General features: G+C 35.8%; 1 protein-coding gene and 1 long non-coding RNA gene across 2 annotated transcripts in view; one reads left to right on the top strand and one right to left on the bottom strand.

The window, feature by feature from the left end:
- LOC115214454 overlaps positions 1–20,000 on the bottom strand; it is a 365,440-nt gene that overhangs the window by 289,428 nt on the left and 56,012 nt on the right. The gene's annotated exons all lie outside the window — the stretch shown is intronic.
- LOC118763431 overlaps positions 3,578–20,000 on the top strand; it is an 18,894-nt gene continuing 2,471 nt past the window's right edge. The window contains exons 1-2 of the long non-coding RNA XR_004999191.1: positions 3,578–3,696; positions 19,064–19,083. This is a non-coding gene — a long non-coding RNA (uncharacterized LOC118763431). The remainder of the gene's footprint in view (positions 3,697–19,063; positions 19,084–20,000) is intronic.

Here is a 20,000-nt window from a genome sequence, read left to right as displayed (position 1 = left end):
ATTACCTATTACAAAAAGTATTGAATATTACATTTAATATTCAACTGTAAGGTAATTGGATAAATCGGGGTTTATATGTTTGTTTTTAAAAATAATAAAATAGAGATAATCAAATTAATAATTATTTATTAATTACAAAATTGGACATCATCTCCGACAGCTGTTTCGATTCAAGACTCTAGAAATTAATTAGTATAATTAAAAACATTTTAAAGTTAAATCTTATCGGAGGTGGAAAAAGATATACCCTTACATTTTCATATTATTGCGTGTTGAGTGTAGGGAGCAAATAAAATTTGAGTGAAGACAAGATAAGTAAAATGAACATTACAATATCTTCCCGTAAAAGAACGATTTTTTTTACGACCGTGATGTTGCTTTCCTCATTTAATTATTATTATTATTATTATTATTATTATTAATCACTCTAGGGCGGCGAGCTGGCGGAACTGTTAGCACGCCTGGCGAAATGCTTAGCGACCTTTCCACCGTCTTTACGTTCTGAGTTCAAATTCTGCCGAGGCTGACTTTGCCTTTCATCCTTTCGGGTTGCTAAAATAAGTACCAGTTGAATACTGAGGTTGGTGTAACCGACTTAGCTCTCCTCCGAGATTGCTGGCATTGTGCCAAAATTTGAAATTAGTATTATCATTCACTTCTGCGGGGGCTAATATTATGCCTACTGGATCTTTCCTTGGAGTTGCGAAGTACCTCCGTTTCACAGATCTCCTTTCAATTATTAGAATACTATGCTAGCCAGGATCCTACATAATTCGTTGATGATCCTACATGATGTGCTACTATAGCAGAGGACTCTTGCCCAAGCATCTTACCACACAGCAATGCCCGCTTCTATATATGTATTATACATATGTATTATCCATGTATAATATTTATATATGTACATCGTTGCTATTATGCAAATGTGTCGTAAGTCCAAAACGTTGCTATTTCAGAAAACGAAAAAATAGTTCCCCCATACCATAGCAATTCGAGATATCTTGGCGTCTGAAGCAGCTGGAGATACGATAGTTTAACATAATAGCAACGATATGTATTTATGCATAAGTATGTTATATATACATATAAACAGTCGCATATCTGTAGTTGCCTATCTATCTATCTATCTATCTATCTATCTATCTATCTATCTATCTATCTATCTATCTATCTATCTATCTATCTATCTATCTATCTATCTATCTATCTTTGTCTCTCTATCTATCTAAATATCTGTGTGTGTGTGTCTGTCTGTCTGTCTGCCTTACTATCTATATATAGATTCATATATTTATGTGTGTGTGTGAGTGTGTGTACAAATATATATGCATGTATGTATATATACATAACACACAGACTTATATACACATACAGATACAAACGTTTACGTGTGTTAGTACGCGCGCGCATTTGTGTGTGTGTGTGTGTGTGGGTGGGTGGGTGGTGCGCGCGCATAGTAGGCTTCATAATTCATGAATAACAAAAACTAGGTTACATGCAAACTGGTTTACAGAAGAAATGTGTTTTGTAAAGATTATAATGAAAAGATTCAGTTTGTAAATTATGGCTCAAAATATTTGCACTGAAGTTGTTTTCCTTTGAGGATGCTTACGTAAAAGCTTCATGTGTTTTTTAAGAAAAAGAATCTACATTTAAAATATATATAGACATTATTTGTGTTTCTGTCAGTGAGAAATTTTCAAGCCTCTTTTATAATTTCACATCAGCCAATAACCTTTGGATCAGAACCTTCAAAATCATTCTGCTTTCATCGCCACTATGTAACAATTACTGCACGTTTGTAAGAAACACACGTATCCTCCTCCGTTGCATCATTTGCCATGGATTGCATGCAACTGAAACTCTCAAAGCCAGAACAAAGTCATGTCCTCACAATTACAAATATCTGTGGAGGCATATGGCGTAGTGGTTAGAGAAGCGGACTCGCGGTCGAGGGATGGCGGGTTCGAATCCCAGACCGGGCGATGTGTGTGTTTATGAGCGAAACACCTAAGCTCCACGCGGCTTTGGCAGAAGGTAATGGCGAACTTCTGCTGACTCTTTCGCCACAACTTTCTCTCACTCTTTCCTCCTGCATCTTGCAGCTCACCTGCGACGGACCGGGGTCCCGTCCAGGTGGGGAACCTATACGCCAAGGGAAACGGGAAACCGGCCCTTATAAGCCAAGCATGGCTCGAGAAGGAACAAACAATTACAAATGTCTCCCTCCCGCCTCCTTCCCCCCTCTCTCTCTGCATCTAAATAACCATAACTACATTCCAAAGAATAGCCTTCCTCTTAAACGTAGATCTCCGTCGTTTGACAATTAACATTTAATTATTCTATTGACTGAATTATTTGCGCGAGAGTGGCTGAGTATCTCTACAGATAAGAGTACCCTTAATGTAATTCTCTACTTTTTTCTACCACTACTATAATGGTCTCCTTTTATTCTTTTACTTGTTTCAGTCATTCGACTGCGGTCATGCTGGAGCACAGTAAAGATATATCTTGATACGCGCGCACTTGTGTTTATGTGTATGTGTGAGCTGATGTGTGTGTAGGCGTGTGCATGAGCGTATATACGGGGGTGGGGACTGAAAAGTCCTTTGCTCTGGGTAAAAGAAAATACAGGTGGATTACTTAATTATGAATTTATTCAACATATTCCTTTCTCAGATTTACATACTTGTTGCAGTGGCGGTCCTTCAGTTTTTCTAAGCCATGTAAAAGGACTCGAAAGGCTGGGCCCCAAATAATAGCAGGTGAATATCAAACGCTGTGCAGAAGTGTTTGCGCTTGATATTCTAGAAGTGTATGCAGAAAACACGACCAAATTTAGTGAAGAGATCAGCTCTTGGTTGTTCAGAGAAAAAATGCAAAAATACTTTCTATAATACTTCTGAAGAGCAGATTCCAGTGTAGGTGAATAAAATATAAATGAGTAGCAAATATGTACATGTGTCAATTACTTACGGCCGTTTCAAGCGACTCCTTTAACTGGTTAATGAAACACTACATCATTGCAAAGAAACCATTTTCGTCTGATAGCTGCATAGATTTCAAACACAAAGGACAAACCAACTGCTTTAACATATTCGTATCTCCAACGGAACTCGATCAATGTAAATATTTGAATCAATCTAGATACTAAAGTATTAAAAGAGTCGTTCCAAACCGCCATAATTAATAGACACATGTACATCTTTGTTACTCATTTATATGTATGTATGTATGTATGTATGTATGTATGTATGTATGTATGTATGTATGTATGTATGTATGTATGCATGTATGTATGTATGTATGTATGTGTGTATGTATGTGTGTGTGTGTGTGTATGTGTGTATGTATGTATGTATGTATGTATGTATGTATGTATGTATGCATTTTTGTATGTATGTATGTATGTATGTGTGTATGTATGTGTGTGTGTGTGTATGTGTGTATGTATGTATGTATGTATGTATGTATGTATGTATGTATGTATTTATAATAATTATAAATCCTACAGATTTATAATTATTGTATTTGTATTTGAGTTTCTTTTTTATTCCCTAAAACTTCTGCGAGTTTTCATTAGTTTATTATTCGTTTCTTTAAGTAATGCAATAAATTTGTGGTCAATAAAAAATTACTTTATAAACATTATACACTATAAAAGTTATTAAATGCAAAAAGGGCGTTATTTCTGATGTACCCTGTATATATATGTATGTATGTAAGTATATATGTATGTATGTATGTATGTATGTATGTATGTATGTATGTATGTATGTATGTATGTATGTATGTATATGTATGTGTGCGCGCGCGTATACATACATACATGCATATATCCATATATGTACATACATTCACACACATGTGTGTGTACGCATATATGTGTATGTGTTAAAAACAGAGAATTGCAAATCTGCATATCATGGGAGTGATAGATAATATTGGTAGATTGTGAAGAAAATACATTCAGTATAGTTGTAAATAGCCAAGTAGATATGTATGAAACTATATATTCGGTGTAAATATTCTTAAATGACGAAATCAGTTATAGCTATTTGTTCAGCTTTTGAAAACTTTTATTGTACACAATTCATGAATGTTGGGTGTTGTAGAATGATAGTTGTTCTATTTTCATACAGAAGCATAAAGCAGTTTTCGAAATAATTTTATTCTTCCAGACTAAAAGAATAGGAGAAATGTTTTTTCTCTACTCAGTGACATAGGATTTATAATTATTATAAATTCATGCACACTTGCACACATACATACATACATACATACATACATACATACATACATACATACATACATACGGGATATGTAAAAAACACAGCCTAAATACCAATCTTGAGAAAGTAGGCTTTTCAAAACCTGCAAGGAGAACGCTAATTCGAAAACTACTGATCCAATTCATCACTGGAACTATAAAAATCTGTAAAACTTTCCAGAAGTTTATAATTCAAATATATATGAGCATGTTTAGATATGTAAGTATATGCATGAGAAGACGTGCATAAAACCAAAACATGTAAATTTGCACCTATACATACATACATACATACATACATAGATACATACATACATACATACATACATACATACATACATACATACATACATACCCTGTTGCTGATGTCGAAATTCCTGTGAATGAACCGTGGATCTAAGTTAGAAACCGACCCTTTCTCTATTGGCGCAAAATCTTAAAATAAAACTGAATAAGGATATACATACATATGTGTGTGTGTGTATGTGTAGTTGCTCAACTCGAAACATCTCTTAGTGAAGTGGCATGAAGGTGTCATACTTGTAAATACAAAAGCAATTTGGAACTTAATATCATCCATTGAATTAGAATTTGCTCCTGTACATATCTATAGAAATGTAAAAGTACGTAAACAAAGCATTCCCCTCCGACCTATATCTCAAATAAAAACACCTAGACACAGTCACTGAATAATTGAACAATGCAAAAAATGTACTTCAGAAAAGTATAGTGCACTCTTTAGTAATCTTAGTGAAAAACAACAATATAGTGACATTACCGATGTCCTACAGGCATGGACAATTGAAATCGTAATACATAGAAACACCCAAGTATTAAACTACACGTTAATAGCAGCTACCATACAAAGGACATAATTAGTTTCTAGGAAAACGGAGAAATGTTTTCGTGGGAAGCTATTATTAGGTAAATAAAGTGATGGTCTAACAATGTGGTCTTTTTGCGGGGATTACGTTTGTAGCGCTTTACGTGGCCATGATGGATATCATAGAAGTATTAGGACATAACTGTTTGACAGTATACCAATTACACAACGTAACAATTTTCAAAAAAAAATGTTTGCTGTATTTTTTTTTATTGTTTATCAATCCATTTTTTCTGCTGATGCCAAAAATGAAATTATTTTTTCTGTATCATTAACAGTTAAAAAAATATGTCGACTTTCAATGTTATTATATATTCGGTATTGTTCCTTACTAAATGTATGTTTAATTTTCTCTTTCAGACTAATTACTAAGTTCTGCTCCTTTCAGGATGGCTATTAGAATATGTAAAAATTCTCCAGATACATTTTTCTATGTGTGTGGTTATTATATTGGAAAAAGCAGGTATTACATAAGATCATGAAAGGTGCCAAATTATGGATAGTGTACAGATTCTATTTCGGAATGCCCATGGGTGACCAGGACAAACCATGGGCCCCACATGTGATATGTGGAAGCTGTCGATCTACTCTAGAAGGGTGGTTAAGAGGTACAGGAAGGTCAATGCCTTTTGCCATTCCAAGGGTATAGAGAGAGCCAAAGAACCATCACGATGACTGTTACTTTTCTATGATCGATGTGACAAAGTACAGAAAAGTGAAAGGAAGACAAGCTCTTCAGTATCCGGACATACAATCATCTAGAGCAGCTGTCCCACATGATGACAGTTTATGAGTATCACTACCACCAGAAAATATTTCATCCAAAGAGTCAACAAGTAGCAGCAGCCAAGAAATGGAGGAAACTTTCGTACCAAGAACGACTTCGGAGCCTCACTTACCAAATCAGAGTGAGCTAGATGATTTAATCAGGGATCTGGGTCTTACTAAGTCAGGAGCTGAACTTCTTTCATCAAGGTTGAAGGAATGGAATCTACTGGGGGAAGACTGCAAGACATCTGCGTACTGGAAGCGCCATGAAGTGAGGATCATGGTGAGAGATTTCATCAGGACATCGCAACTATGGAAAGAAGATTCCAAGGACGATGGGATACTGCTATGATGGGAGATTATATATGGTCTCTAGTCAGAAGAGATGAAGGTATACACACCAGAAAATCTCGATCGTCAAAGCACTTCTCATCTTAAGAAAAGAGCTATCAAGGCATTTACAGTGCAAAGTTTTATTGTTTCATTTTTGTTCTAACAAATATTATACTTCCTAAATACCTTTCAATATATGAAAAGGTATTAAATGTTGTGTAATTATCCTTACTATACTAGAATAGATTGAACCAACAAAGTGGTGTAGAGGAAAGTTACAAATATAATGAGCAAATATGAAATTAGGAATAAATAAATAACTATGAATGTTACGTCAAAACGAATGTGATTTTTGAATTTAGTGGCAAAAAATGCATATATGAACATTAAAAAATACAAATAAACAAAACATGTGTTACATTGTGCTATGTATACAGGATATTTTACGTCATTGTATTCTTACAAGCGTATTACAAAGAACTCATACAAAAATATGTAGAAAAAAACCTTGATGAAAGAGATAAAACTTGAACACAGTATTGTTTATTGGCTTCATCACACACGCACATATATTGCTGATGTTGTTATTTATGTCCTGCAAATGTCTTCTTTGTCGCCACGGGCCTGCCAAAGCCTTGTGAGTGGATCTGCTTTATATATATATATGTATATATATATATATATATCACCGTGATCACCGTGACCGACCAGGCTATCAGATGTTGCTACACATCGCTGGTCACAATGCGATTCGCATTGTTTTTTAGCCTTCAAATGACGCCACCCCGCTGGCTAAGCGAGCTGGCCAAACAGAAGAAAGATTGAGAGAAAGTTGTGGCGAAAGAGTACAGCAGGGATCGCCACCCCCGCTGCCGGAGCCTCGTGGAGCTTTAGGTGTTTTCACTCAATAAACACTCACAACGCCCGGTCTGGGAATCGAAACCGCGATCCTACGACCGCGAGTCCGCTGCTCTAACGACTGGGCCATTGCGCCTCCACACATCACATATATATATATATATATATATATATATATATAATATATATATATATATATATATATATATATAATATAATATATATATATATATATAATATATATATATATATATATATATATATATATATATATATATATATATATATATATATATATATATATATATATGCCTCCGTAACTTAGTAGTTCGACAAACGAGACCTGTAGAATAAGTAGCAGCCTTAAAAAAAGTCCCTGGGTCGATTTGTTCGACTAAATGCCATTCAAGGCTGTGCTCCAGCATGGCCGTAGTCAATTGACTAAAACCAGTAAAAAAAAAAGATAGTCCGACAAACAGAAAACGATAAAATGTTATCAAATTGAAATAAATACTGGAACCAATATAATCAATCAATTAAAATGCATTGAATGTGGTGTCCCAGTATAGACTAAAACCATTCACTTAAACTAATTAAAAAGTGTAGGGATAAAGAAAACATTTGTGTTAGTCCCTATGCATGATGATGTATGCGTGCGTTTGTGACTGTGAGCTTATTTTCTTTCATTGGGCCCTCATGACGTCCATCCGTGAACTGATGCGGGACACAAAACTGTGCTCTGTATCAAGAGTTGGTACGCACAATGTCATTTCACTCAGCCAAGAGAAATTTCCTCAACGTCGACATCCACGAGTGATCTGGTGTAGACTAAGAAGAAATATGTGTTGCTTACGTTGTTTAGTATATCATTTTTATGTTCTGGCAGAGTTAAATAGTCTACTGGTGGGCTTAAGCTTTTTTTTAGTGAAACATTCTATTCCATTGACAATTTTACTCTGCTTCACTAAGCACATGGACTTTTCATTGACGTCACTGACAGATTTATAATTCGTCTTGTACTGACTTACAGCTTTATAGTTTTGTGGTTCACTTTTCGTATATTTTTTATATATATTTAGTCATGACTTATTAGAACAATTCATCTTATATAACATTACTTTTAATAAGTTTCATCAGGATATATATATATATATCCTTAAATCCTTAAATCCTTAAAAATGTTTTAGCCCGAAGGCCGCGGCCATGCTGGGGCACCACCTCTGAATGAGCTACACTAATTTGTGAATCCACCTCTGATACGTAGCACTTGATCAACAAGGGAGTTCGATGCTGCTGCCCGCATCCGCGTCTCCTGTCGTGAGGTAGGCTCATCTGGGACCCCCGACAAGAAGAGATCCAGTTTAGTTTTAAAGAAACCCACATCCACACCATGTAAGTCTCTCAGGCATTTAGGGAGGATGTTAAAGAGCTGCGGTCCTCTGAAACCCAAGCTGTTGCAGTATCTGGACCTGTATTTTGATGGTGATGTTGGAATCCTTGGCACCATGCAGTGGCGCCCCGTTCTGCGGTTGGAGTAACTTTGAATGCCAAAGTTTGGGACAAGACCCTCCAGGATTTTCCAGATGTATATCACCGCATATCTCTCCCGCCGCCGCTCTAGGGAGAAGAGGTTTAATACCTTCAGTCTTTCCCAGTAGCTGATATTTTGCATTGAGACGATTTTCTTTGTGTAGCTTCTCTTTATATATATATGTAGGGATGGTATCATTAAAATTCCATCACGTGTGGTAAGCGAATTATCAGCCGTACAGGCAAATTAATAAAATATATACATACAATATTAGATATGTACATATATATATACAAAGGTACTACATGAGTACCTATATCGCTAAAAAATAGAAGTAAAAAAATACTTCTTGATAACCGATGCTGGTGTGTTTACGTCCTCATCACTTAGCAGTTCGGCAAAAAAAAAACAGACCGATGGAATACGCAGTAAACCTTAAAAAATAGGTAGCGGTGGTTATTTACATTATTTACATTTTGACTGGTTTTGTCCTCATCACCCTTCAGCCTTCATCAGGTGTCCTGGGGGAATTTTCGAATCTGGGTTCTCATTCCTAAGGTATTTTTCGATGTTGTTGTTGTTATTATTATTATTATTATTATTATTATTATTATTATTATTATTATTATCATCATTATTATTATGATCACTACGCCATATGCCCGCCACACACAAACAGTTTCACATGTGCATGAGTATTTGCCGAGATAACTTGAGGTCAAGCAAATATTCAACAATAGTTGATCATAAACTAGACTGTATGAATTGCACTTGAAAAACAACTGATTGGACAATTATCAAGTTAACAGGTTATGTTGGAGTATGTTTGTACGTGGATCTGTGTGTATGAGATCCACGCGTAAAACATAATTAGACATAACCTGTTGACTTGATAATTTTCCAATCAGTTGTTTTTCAAGTGCAATTCATACAGTCTATTTTATGAAGATCAACTATTGCTGAATATTCGCTTGACCTCAAGTTATCTCGGCAAATACGCTCCCGTGCAGCTGTTTGTTTGTTTGTGTGTGAGCGTAAACTACGTTCTCTGTATTGATTTAAACACACGCACTCGCACAGTACCCAGACAGAAACACGCACTCGGGCACACGTATAAATGAGTAAATTTAAAATTATGCAAATTCACATACATACACAAATACGCGTACGCACACACACACATACAATTTTATCAATGGAGAGTGATCCTTTCCAATCATCTTTTATCACCCACCCGTTTCATTCATTGGACTGCGGCCATGCTGGGGCTCTGCTTTGAAGGGTTTAGTCGAACAAATAACCCCCAGTACCTATTTTTAAAAGTTTATTACGTATTCCGTCGGTCTGGTTTTTTTTTTTACCGAACCGCTAAAGTTACGGGGACGTAAACAAACCAACGTAGGTTGTCCAGCGGTAATGAGTGGTAAGCACAGACACAAAGACACAAAGGCACACATAGATACACACACACACACACACACGTAACTATCTATCTATGTATCCATCTATCTATCTCCCTTCTCTCACCCTCACACGCGCATATATAACTCTGACTAAAACAAAAGAAAATGAAAATTTAAAGGTAGGGTTACAGCACGGCTTCTACAGTGATGGACAAAAAAAGATGAGAACTGGTGGACATAGAAAACCCCTCGGGCAACTAGGGAGAAAGTTTGACCCGACAGCCTTTCCTCCGTCTCTCGAGTTCAGATGGTGAAATTCAGAGTCTGTAAATAGAGTGTCACTCCAATGTCGTCCACTTCCGAAGTGAAAGAAGTTCCCCTTGACTTTGTAATGCATAAACACTTCAACACTCCAACGTTGTTATCTACGTGATGTCCGAGAACCCCATAATTACACCGAACTCGCCAAACATGGTTCACCTAGACCAAAATTCCCCTTCACGAAAGAGAAGGATTCTCCTCTTTAATAGGATGTATTCTTTCTGGTAGTCTAATAATCTGGTTGAGTAAAATACGGAGGTCGACTTCGCATTTCTCATCAAGAATCTTGCAAAACAAATACAAAAGCAAAATTTCGGTAACTTAAGTGCAAGTGAAACCCTTCTGTGTATAAGCAAAGGAATGCTTACATTTGAGGAATTGGGTCTACTCTAGCAATAAGATTCAGTTAAAGTTATAGCATAAACAGCCAATGATAGCCGTAACATAATTCTGTACTTTACTTTTCCATTCGCTGTTTCAGTATTTTCTCATTATTTCAAATATCTGTTAATCTTGTCTGGGCTTTCGATGACTTCTAATCTGACCATTCCCCTCTAGCATGGCGCTCTTTGAATCTTATAGAATTATCCATAATTTGCTTTTAATAGAAGAAAATAAGACATTTTAAGTTTGACTGAAAATTGACGAAAAGAAAAACAGATTTGTTAATTTTATTTTCTACTTGATGATCGTGAGTCACGCGCTAGTTCTGGAGCACAACTCCTAACTAATGATCATGTTTATTATGATAAGGATTAGCGTGATTATAATTAGGGTAGGCACTGAAGTGGTGCAGGATTAAATATCCTGCACTATTCTTCTCTATGGGTCCAAAACCCAATAGAGTCGAGTTTCTTTTACACCCTTCTAGGGTCAATAAAAAAGTACTATTTATATTTGGGGATTAACGCAAGCGGCTATGCTCCTTCCCTAAATTGTACAATCCTAATGATAAATGCAATACAAATTCAACTATTTCAAACGACTTGCATATAATATGGATAGTGAAAGCTCTGCTCCTCACTTTTGGGGATATACACGGATTTCATTATTATTCTATGAAGATGTGATGAAATGAAACGAGATGATAGCAAATGATATCTTATTTCTCAAACATAAAAGCAACGAACTGGCAGAAACGTTAGCACGCTGGACTAAATGCTGAGCGGCATTTCTTCCGCTTTACGCTCTGAATTCGAATGTCCCCGTGATCGACTTTGTCTTTCATATTTTCGCGGTCAATAAAGTAAGTATCAGCTGAGCAGTGGGGTCAATGTAATCAACTAGTCACCACACCCAAAATTTCAGCATTTGCGCCTATAGTAAAAATGAGTATAAGAACCACTGAGTACAAATAAATTCATGTCTGATCGAAACCCAAACTCAGTTTTGGTTACTAGCAAGAAGTGTTTCTCTTGCGTCTCTAATAGCCAAAAGTCACAATGTTAATAATTTGTTTTATTATTGTTTTCTGAAGCTTGTGTTTCATTCATGTGACCAGGCAGCGCATGGCCCAGGTTTGAGAAACAAATATAAATTTAGTTACAAAATTGTGCAAAAAGTTGTTAGAAAATTTGCTTGTTTTGTATGCTACATTTATATAATGCGTTAATTAAATCTGATGTTTGTGATTTATCGACGAGGAAAAGAACGGGGATATATTAAAAGTACTGCGACCTGTTTGAACTAAAGAAGAAATAAACAACATTTACAATTGTCGTGTGAAATAAACTAGAGAACAGCTAAGGCACGTGCAAATTTTTTAAACAGGTTTGCTAATTAAAGTTTTTTCAAAATATATTTAATCCGTCGTGAATGTGGGAAAATGTCTTTTTACAGGTGCATCAGTTTGTCTAAAAAAAATGTCTGTGTAGTCTAATGAATGAGTTAGGGATTCAAGGTTTTATGTTGGCCTAATGTTGATTCTATTTTCGCTGAGTTGTCTGATGTCATTTAACGGTGGGGGACAACGTTCCCTATATTCATACGCACATACATACAAAGCGAACAAAAATACTGCTTTGTAGTAGAAGTCAGCTGTCTTGCAAATGTGAGTGTTTTGCCTAAATTACTATGGCGAATTGACACAGTATCTCAATTTTTTTTTTAAAACTCTAACTATTCTTCGGGTAACGCAAATACAGTTTGGACACCTGTGTTCCGAATAAAATTAATAGAACCACCTGATGCTTAAAGGTTTATTTCCTGAATTTCACCAATAGACAATGGTGAAAAAGGTTATGTAAGAAATTGCTTATGTAATTATTTCTAAGTGATGGAATTCTCTAAAAAAGAACAATGAGTAGGAATTCACAGCCGTCAATTAGAGAGGCGGCAAATATACGTAAAACATATTACTCAGATTAGAAACCCCTTCGGGTATACATTACAGAAATTATGATGCAAAAGATGTGAAAAAAAAAAAAAAATCCACACTAATTTGAAATACTGGGAAAAGATGAAATCAATAAGATAGACTCAAACATTTTCTACAGTTCAAGGGGGGATTTGAAAAGTTTATCAAAAGTTTTCCTTGTTGTTCTTATAACTCAGAGCGATCAGACCTATTTCACTTACATAATATATTGTTCTATATACGTCATGCTTCAGTCTGGTTGAGGACCATTCCGTCTACTCGGACAAGTCATCAATTTAATATGTAACATGTCATCAATCTAAAATACTGTTTGTATACTAGTTTTCTTGTTTTGTTTTTTAGTTGAAGTTTGTAGGATAGGATTTGAGAAAGATTTAGTCGTTAATTCTAGTAGTTCGAACGATCTCATATAGGCCCATGGTTGTTGTTTAGGTCTACGTCAGCACTAAATAAGCAGACTTAAAAGCATTCCAACAGTGACCGTCCCGTCTTTTTTCCGTGTGCAGTGGACTCAGGAACACACTATTTGGTATATCCTTTTTTTTCAAGACGTTAAGGTGCGATTTGAGGGTGATTTGGCTGCTATTTCTAGCAAGTCGAACATCTGGGTAAAAGCATACTTTTGGCTCTAGATATTTGATACGTGTAGGAGCTGTTGTTCAAAGATGCTTGAGAGGATATGACTGTGGAAATGTGAGCATAAGTAAAAAGAATAGATGTTGAGAAGTTTAAGTACTGGATATATCATTCTTGTGCATGAGACTAACTTTCCGACCTGAGAGGTAAGATGTCTAGCAGTTTTTGTGTCGTTTCTTAAAAAAAAGGATGATTATATTGTGTTTAAGTAGGTGGTGAGGAATAGAATCAAATGATTCGTGGGACAAAGTCTTATGTTGCCTATGTGGGGCAATATGAGTTATAATGTAAACGTACGTTGGGAGCTGGAAAGAGGAGTGCAACAATGTGTCTTTTAAGCATTTTTGAAGGAGTGTCAAGAAATGAAATGGGTTTGGGTGATGCTGATTGATTCGGAATTTTATATTCCCAAAATTCCAACTTTTTGCAGTGGGGTATTGTTGTTGCTGTTTAGCTCTGAACGAATACATTTATGATCAAAGTTATTCCATCCGTGACAGTCTCATCTTTTTGTATCTCTACTACATTCTCAAATGTGTTCTCTTTTTAAAAAAAACAATAGCGTGCAATTTGATGGGTATTTGTTTGATATTTACAACAGAACAAATGACTGTGTAGAGGCTCCCATTGTTTCTACATTGTGATATTGAAGACATATGCACTCATTTCTTCAGCTCCTTAAGTGTTTTAGGTGTTTGAGATTTTGTCACTAAAAGTTTTTATTTTGTATATATATAATTTTTAAAATCTCTATTGCTTTTCCGGTATTTGATGGAAGGAAAAGTGTTTGATAAGCGACTTTGCCTGCATGTGGTGTGTAACTTTAAAACTTGAAGTTATTTTGACATGGAATGTGGCGTGCCTGTTACACTTGTTTATGCTGCTAATGACTTCATATAGCTTTTACTGTCTATTTTGTCGGTTGGTGTTAGATACTAAATATTTAGCATTCTTTATTTTTACTTTCTTTGTTGCTTCGTAACTTCCTTGTTTGGTTGCCCTAAGCTGAATTTTATTTCTTGTTGCATGGCATTTCAGGATCGCATCTGAAGTGATCTCTGGTTTTATTGAGTTGACTATGGACATGGTTTTTAAAGCATCAGCTATTACTTTGTTGAATATATGAATGTCCTACAATTAGTGGTCTAGTGAATGTTATGCTGGTAGAATTTGCTAGTCACAATTTTCTCTCAGTAGATGTAATTCCACTGGGATATTTTGAACTTTGAGAATGTTTTCATTCGTTTATTTGTTTCTGTTTATCCCTTAGAAGATCCCCGATCGAGCAGACCATGATCAAAGGTAGTTCTGTCACAACTATCCCGTCATTTTTCATTCACAATGAAAATATGACTACATTATGTAATGCAGGGGTGGGGAAACTCTCGCCCGCGGGTGCAATTGCGCTTGCAGTCTGGTATACTTATATGTACAATATATAGTAATTTTTCAATTATAAAATTTATACAATATTCGTATGCCTATTTACGACATAAGTCGCGTTTCCACTACGACTTAAAACAGACTCCATCAGAAAATCGTCCAGTAATTGCCATTTGAATGGAGATTTTGTTTTCACTATAAAACACATGATGCTAGGTTTGTACCACCCCCTTGAGACCCAACTACACTCTAGCTGAAAAATATTGACTACCTCATCAGTAATATAAATGTCCTAAAGGGCGGCGAGCTGGCAGAAACGTTAGCACGCCGGGCAAAATGCGTAGCCGTATTTCATCTGCCGTTACGTTCTGAGTTCAAATTCCGCCGAGGTCGACTTTGCCTTTTTTTTCTTTCGGGGTTTATTAAATAAGTACCAGTTACACACAAAGGTCGATGTAATCAACTTAATCTCTTTGCCTGTCCTTATTTGTCCCCTCTGTGTTTAGCCCCCTGTGGGCAATAAAGAAATAAATATTAACGTTTTAAATTCAGTGGTGGCGTTAATGAAGATGTTACGTGTTAATTTAATGTCTTTAACTTATCTTTATTAATGTATCTCGAATTATACATAGATATATACAAGATTTACACAGATATAAGAGTTAGGATTTCTAATCCACCCACAGACCTTTTTCTTTGGAAATTTTTGCCTGCCGTACTAATGTGTCATGCATTTTTAAGACGCTCATTTGGAAGAGATTTGACTACTATTCTTAGCAGATATAGCAATCACTTAGGGGAGCCTTCATCAACTCATACTTATGTGTTTAATACGTGAATGTATTGTGATATTGGTAGGTAGGTAGTCGATAAGTATGCAGAAGAGAAAGTTTTATTTGTAATTGTAGATGGATTTGTAAAGATATCTGTATATGCTGTAAAGGTATGTGTATATGTGTATATGTCTCATCTTGCCTGTATGAACTGATTAATTTTTATACGAAAATGTGTTGTGTGGTGTGCATTGAAATATTTCCCTAATAATGTCACTTTGGATTGTGTTGAGATGTTGTAGCTGAAGCACGTCGCCTTGTGGAGCGCTTAGTGAAGCATGGTGTGTGAAAGCGGTATGTATATTTATGTTGCTAGTCTAGTCGTGTCTTGCTCGTATTTCCGATTCCGTTTATATAATACATATTTATGTAACGTATATTATATAATCTACACCGTAGTGCTGAATTATTTTGGCTCACAAAATACTCCTCCCATAACCCACAATTGATCTGCATATAGATCAGTTTGCCTAGCGTTCCACCCGTGATTATCCTGTATTATTCTAACTTCATTATCTTGTATGTTTTAGAGACAGATTGGTAGGGTATATGTTTTGTATTTGAAACTACTAATGTAGCATACGCGTATTCGTGCACACCCATAACTCCCCAACCCCACCGACATACATACATTTTGCTCATTTTCATATTCTGAGTTCAAATCCCGCCGAGGTCGATTTTGTCTTTCATCTTTTCAGGATCGATGAAAAAAGTACCGTTAGAGCACTGAATATGAACTCACAACGTAAAGACACACGAAATGCCGCTAAGCATTTTGTCTGGCGTGCTAACGATTCTGCTAGTTTGCCACCTTAATAATTATAATAATAATAATAACAATAATAATAATAATAATAATAATAATAATAATAATAATAATAATAATAATAATATAACCTACTATAATAATACTCTTGTGTTTTTCTCTGTCACAATATATGAATGAGAAAGGAAAGATAAATAGATAGATAAATAAAGAAGGAAGGGGTGATGGCAAATTGGCATGGGAACGTTTCAACTCTGTGTGACTACATGTGTGTATGTAAAAGGGAGGTGTGTGTGTGTGTGTGTGTGTGTGTGTGTGTGTGTGTGTGTAATGTGTGCAATGGAAGTGGGATGGTGAACATTCAACACCGAAAAGAAAAATCAAACAGCGTTTCAGCTCTGTGTGAGTATATGCATGTGTGTGCGTGTACAAGGGAAGTATGTGAATGTTCGTATGTGTGAACAAGCGTTCTTTCAGTAACAAACGATGATCAATGTCACTTCTCAAAATACACCACTAGATAACATTGACAAGTGTATTAATTTGATTTACCATTCATATTTTATCTTTTTTCCTTATTTATATATAAAATACTACAATTAACCGTCATTGTTGACGGCACGGGGCCAGTTAGTAATAATATTTTTTTCTAGTTTAAGCACAATGTCTGAAATTTCACGTGAGTGGGGTTAATCGTTTACATCCACCCGGCATTTCGCCAGTACTTTACTTTATCGGCATCGGAAGGATAAAGGGCAAAGTTGAACTTGATAAATAATAGTCAAAAAGTATTTCCAAAATCCAAGTTGTCTTATCTGTTGCTAGGACATTATTGTAGTATCTGTTTTGTAGAAAATATCGAGTGGCATTAACTTGTCAGCCGATTAGAGATAACTTTTTTCTAGAAGGGAACTTTTAATATTCTTGAACTGAGACTCAGACATGAATTAAAACACTATAGCCCGGTAGATAGATTTCGTATTTACTCCACCAGTTTCTTCTAAATAAAACCTACTATAACTTAGTATTTTATATACGACAATTTTACGATACTTCTCAACGTCGCTCACGACATTCAGAGGGTGGGTTTTTAATTGTGGGACTACTGAATATTTTACTGCATTTTGTTCTCAACTGTATACAGCTTTTAAATGTATTTTGTTCCAGTGCAATAACTTTTTGTATTGTGAACCTTATCTTTTCCGACTGTGAACTTCCTCTATTTCATTTGTGACCTTCCTCTTTTCCGACTGTAGATTTCCTCTTTTCCTACCGTAAACTTCCATTTTATTGACTACAAACTTCCCCTTTTCTGATTGTGAATCTGATCTTTGCGGAGAATATTGTCTTTCCTAACAATGAACATCCTTTTTACTAATTGTGAAGCGCATCATTTACAATGTGAATACCATCGTTCCAATGCTGAACTGTCTTTGTGAATGTGAACATCCTTCCCGACTACGAAACTTTTCCGTTACGTAAAATACACTTCGCACGGTTTGATATCCTTTTAATTTCAAGTAGCATTGCTTTACACGTGAACACATCCAACTGGCAGAGTTATAAGAGCGTTGGCAAGATTACTTTTAGTCAATCATTCTGGATCTTTGCGCTCTGTGTTCAAATCCCAGCGTGGTTAAATTTACCTTTCATTCATTCGGGGCCAATAAATAGAGTATCAGACCAGTATTGGTCCCAATTCTTCTCTAACTCTTTCTTTCTTTGCTTGTCTTTCATTGTCTCAACTTTTGGAAAAAATCGACTATAGTCAGATCTTGGGTGGGATGAGCACCGCCACATTAAGGTATTGGGGGCCCTATAGCATGGTATAACATTATTTAATCAAGGATTGTGTGTATATGTGGTCATTCGATCCTCTAGAAATAGTAACCAAATCTTGCACAAATTACACCAATCATCTTACAACATGAAATACACACCAGATAATGTAATCCTAAAAAGGCTGGGAGGTCATATCTGGGATGCCTTTCATCATAGGTCGTCTCAACCAGGGCTAAACTGGGACTAAATAACGACTGTTACTATGATAAGCTGGAAGTCCTCGAGCAGGGGTTCAACTAAAAACTAATTTATTTAGGTTTTCAAAGAAATAAAAGATTTTATTTTCCTCAAAAACATAAAAAAAGAGAGAAAGGAAAAAATATTGCAAATCTTCCTTTTGTCATTACTACAGAAGTGATACAGAAAGTAATACAATTTTTATTTGTATTAAAGTTCAAAGCCTGAAATTTTGCAGGAGAGGAACAGCCGACTACATCGACCCCAATACTTGACTTGTACTTAATTGTATCGGACCAGGAGGATGAAAGACAAAGTTAGACACGGCGTGATTTGAACTCAGAACGTAAAGAGCCAGAAAAAATACTGCGGCTAATTTTGGTTCAAGCTCTAATAAGTTTGCTAATTCGCCGTCTTTATTTTGTCATTACTCTATGAATTCCATCTATGCATTTATGTGGAAAGTTTTTCATGCGATATTGATGCTTTAAAAGTTTGCATACCTATGAACCTCGTTCCGCTTGGCTTGTTGTGTTGATGGGTGGCATTACAGTTACAATTGCATGTTTGTAAGCTATTTTTAAACGTGACAAATGTTTGAAGAGTTTCTCTGCACCCACATCCAGTTCTGTTGAATGTCGTCACTTGTCTTTGTTGTGTACTAGTTATTACCTGTTTGTAGATGTGTGTGTGTGTGTGTGTGTGTGTGCGTGCGTGTGTGTTGTGTGTGTGTGTGCGTGTGTGTGTGTGAGCGTGAGTGTGTGTGTGTTTATTCAGTTATGTGGATGTATGTTCGCATTTGTATTCGTGTGTTGAAATATATTTAAAAAATACAGCAATATTTATTTGCAATATGATTTCAGTTAGAATCTCTTACTAAACATGTACAGGAAAAGAATTCAATGAGCAGGAGTGAATATAAATTGGCTTAGCTATCCTTTTCATATCCAACAGCATCCCAAAATCTACGAAGCATTTTTTCAACCGCCAAAATTCACGAAGTGATTGTGGGTCTAATACCAGCTTTCCGGATACTGATGGCCCGTAACCTCTTATAATCAGGAACACGAAAATCCTGCGGTCGCAAGACTAGCTTACTCGTACCTTGTACAGTACAGTATTAATAAGCAAGTATAATTTACACTAATGTACAGGTACCTGCATTTCATTCAATTACTTAAGTAAAGTTTACATTGCTTCTTTAATATTGCAGGCAATAGGGCCCTATGACGAAGTTTCTTACCACAGTAAAGAAATGCTAGCTTAGGTGTTTGGGTATGTCACCCTCTCATCAGGGATACCGCCCCCCCCCAAAAAAAAATGTGTCTGTCTGTCTAGCTATGTGCTTGTCTATCTGTCTGTCTGTCTACCTTTCTATCATTCTCTATCGTTCTATCATAGGGAAAGTCCCCATGAAGGGATCTTTCGAACTTCTAAGAAGATGAAATTTTAGAAATATTACTTCATTTGTGTCTAATATCTATGGTTAAAATTTCATCAACAGCAAAAATATATGAATTTTCATGGGGGTTATGGCCCTTATGCATAGAATATAATTTCCAAATTTCATAAAAATCAATTCAGTACTTTTGACCAAGTTTTGGATCATAAAAAATTGC

The sequence above is a fragment of the Octopus sinensis genome, linkage group LG1 (assembly GCF_006345805.1).
Source record: "Octopus sinensis linkage group LG1, ASM634580v1, whole genome shotgun sequence".
In the NCBI taxonomy this organism is placed as follows: domain Eukaryota; kingdom Metazoa; phylum Mollusca; class Cephalopoda; order Octopoda; family Octopodidae; genus Octopus; species Octopus sinensis.
This window is presented reverse-complemented; position numbering and strand designations above follow the sequence as displayed.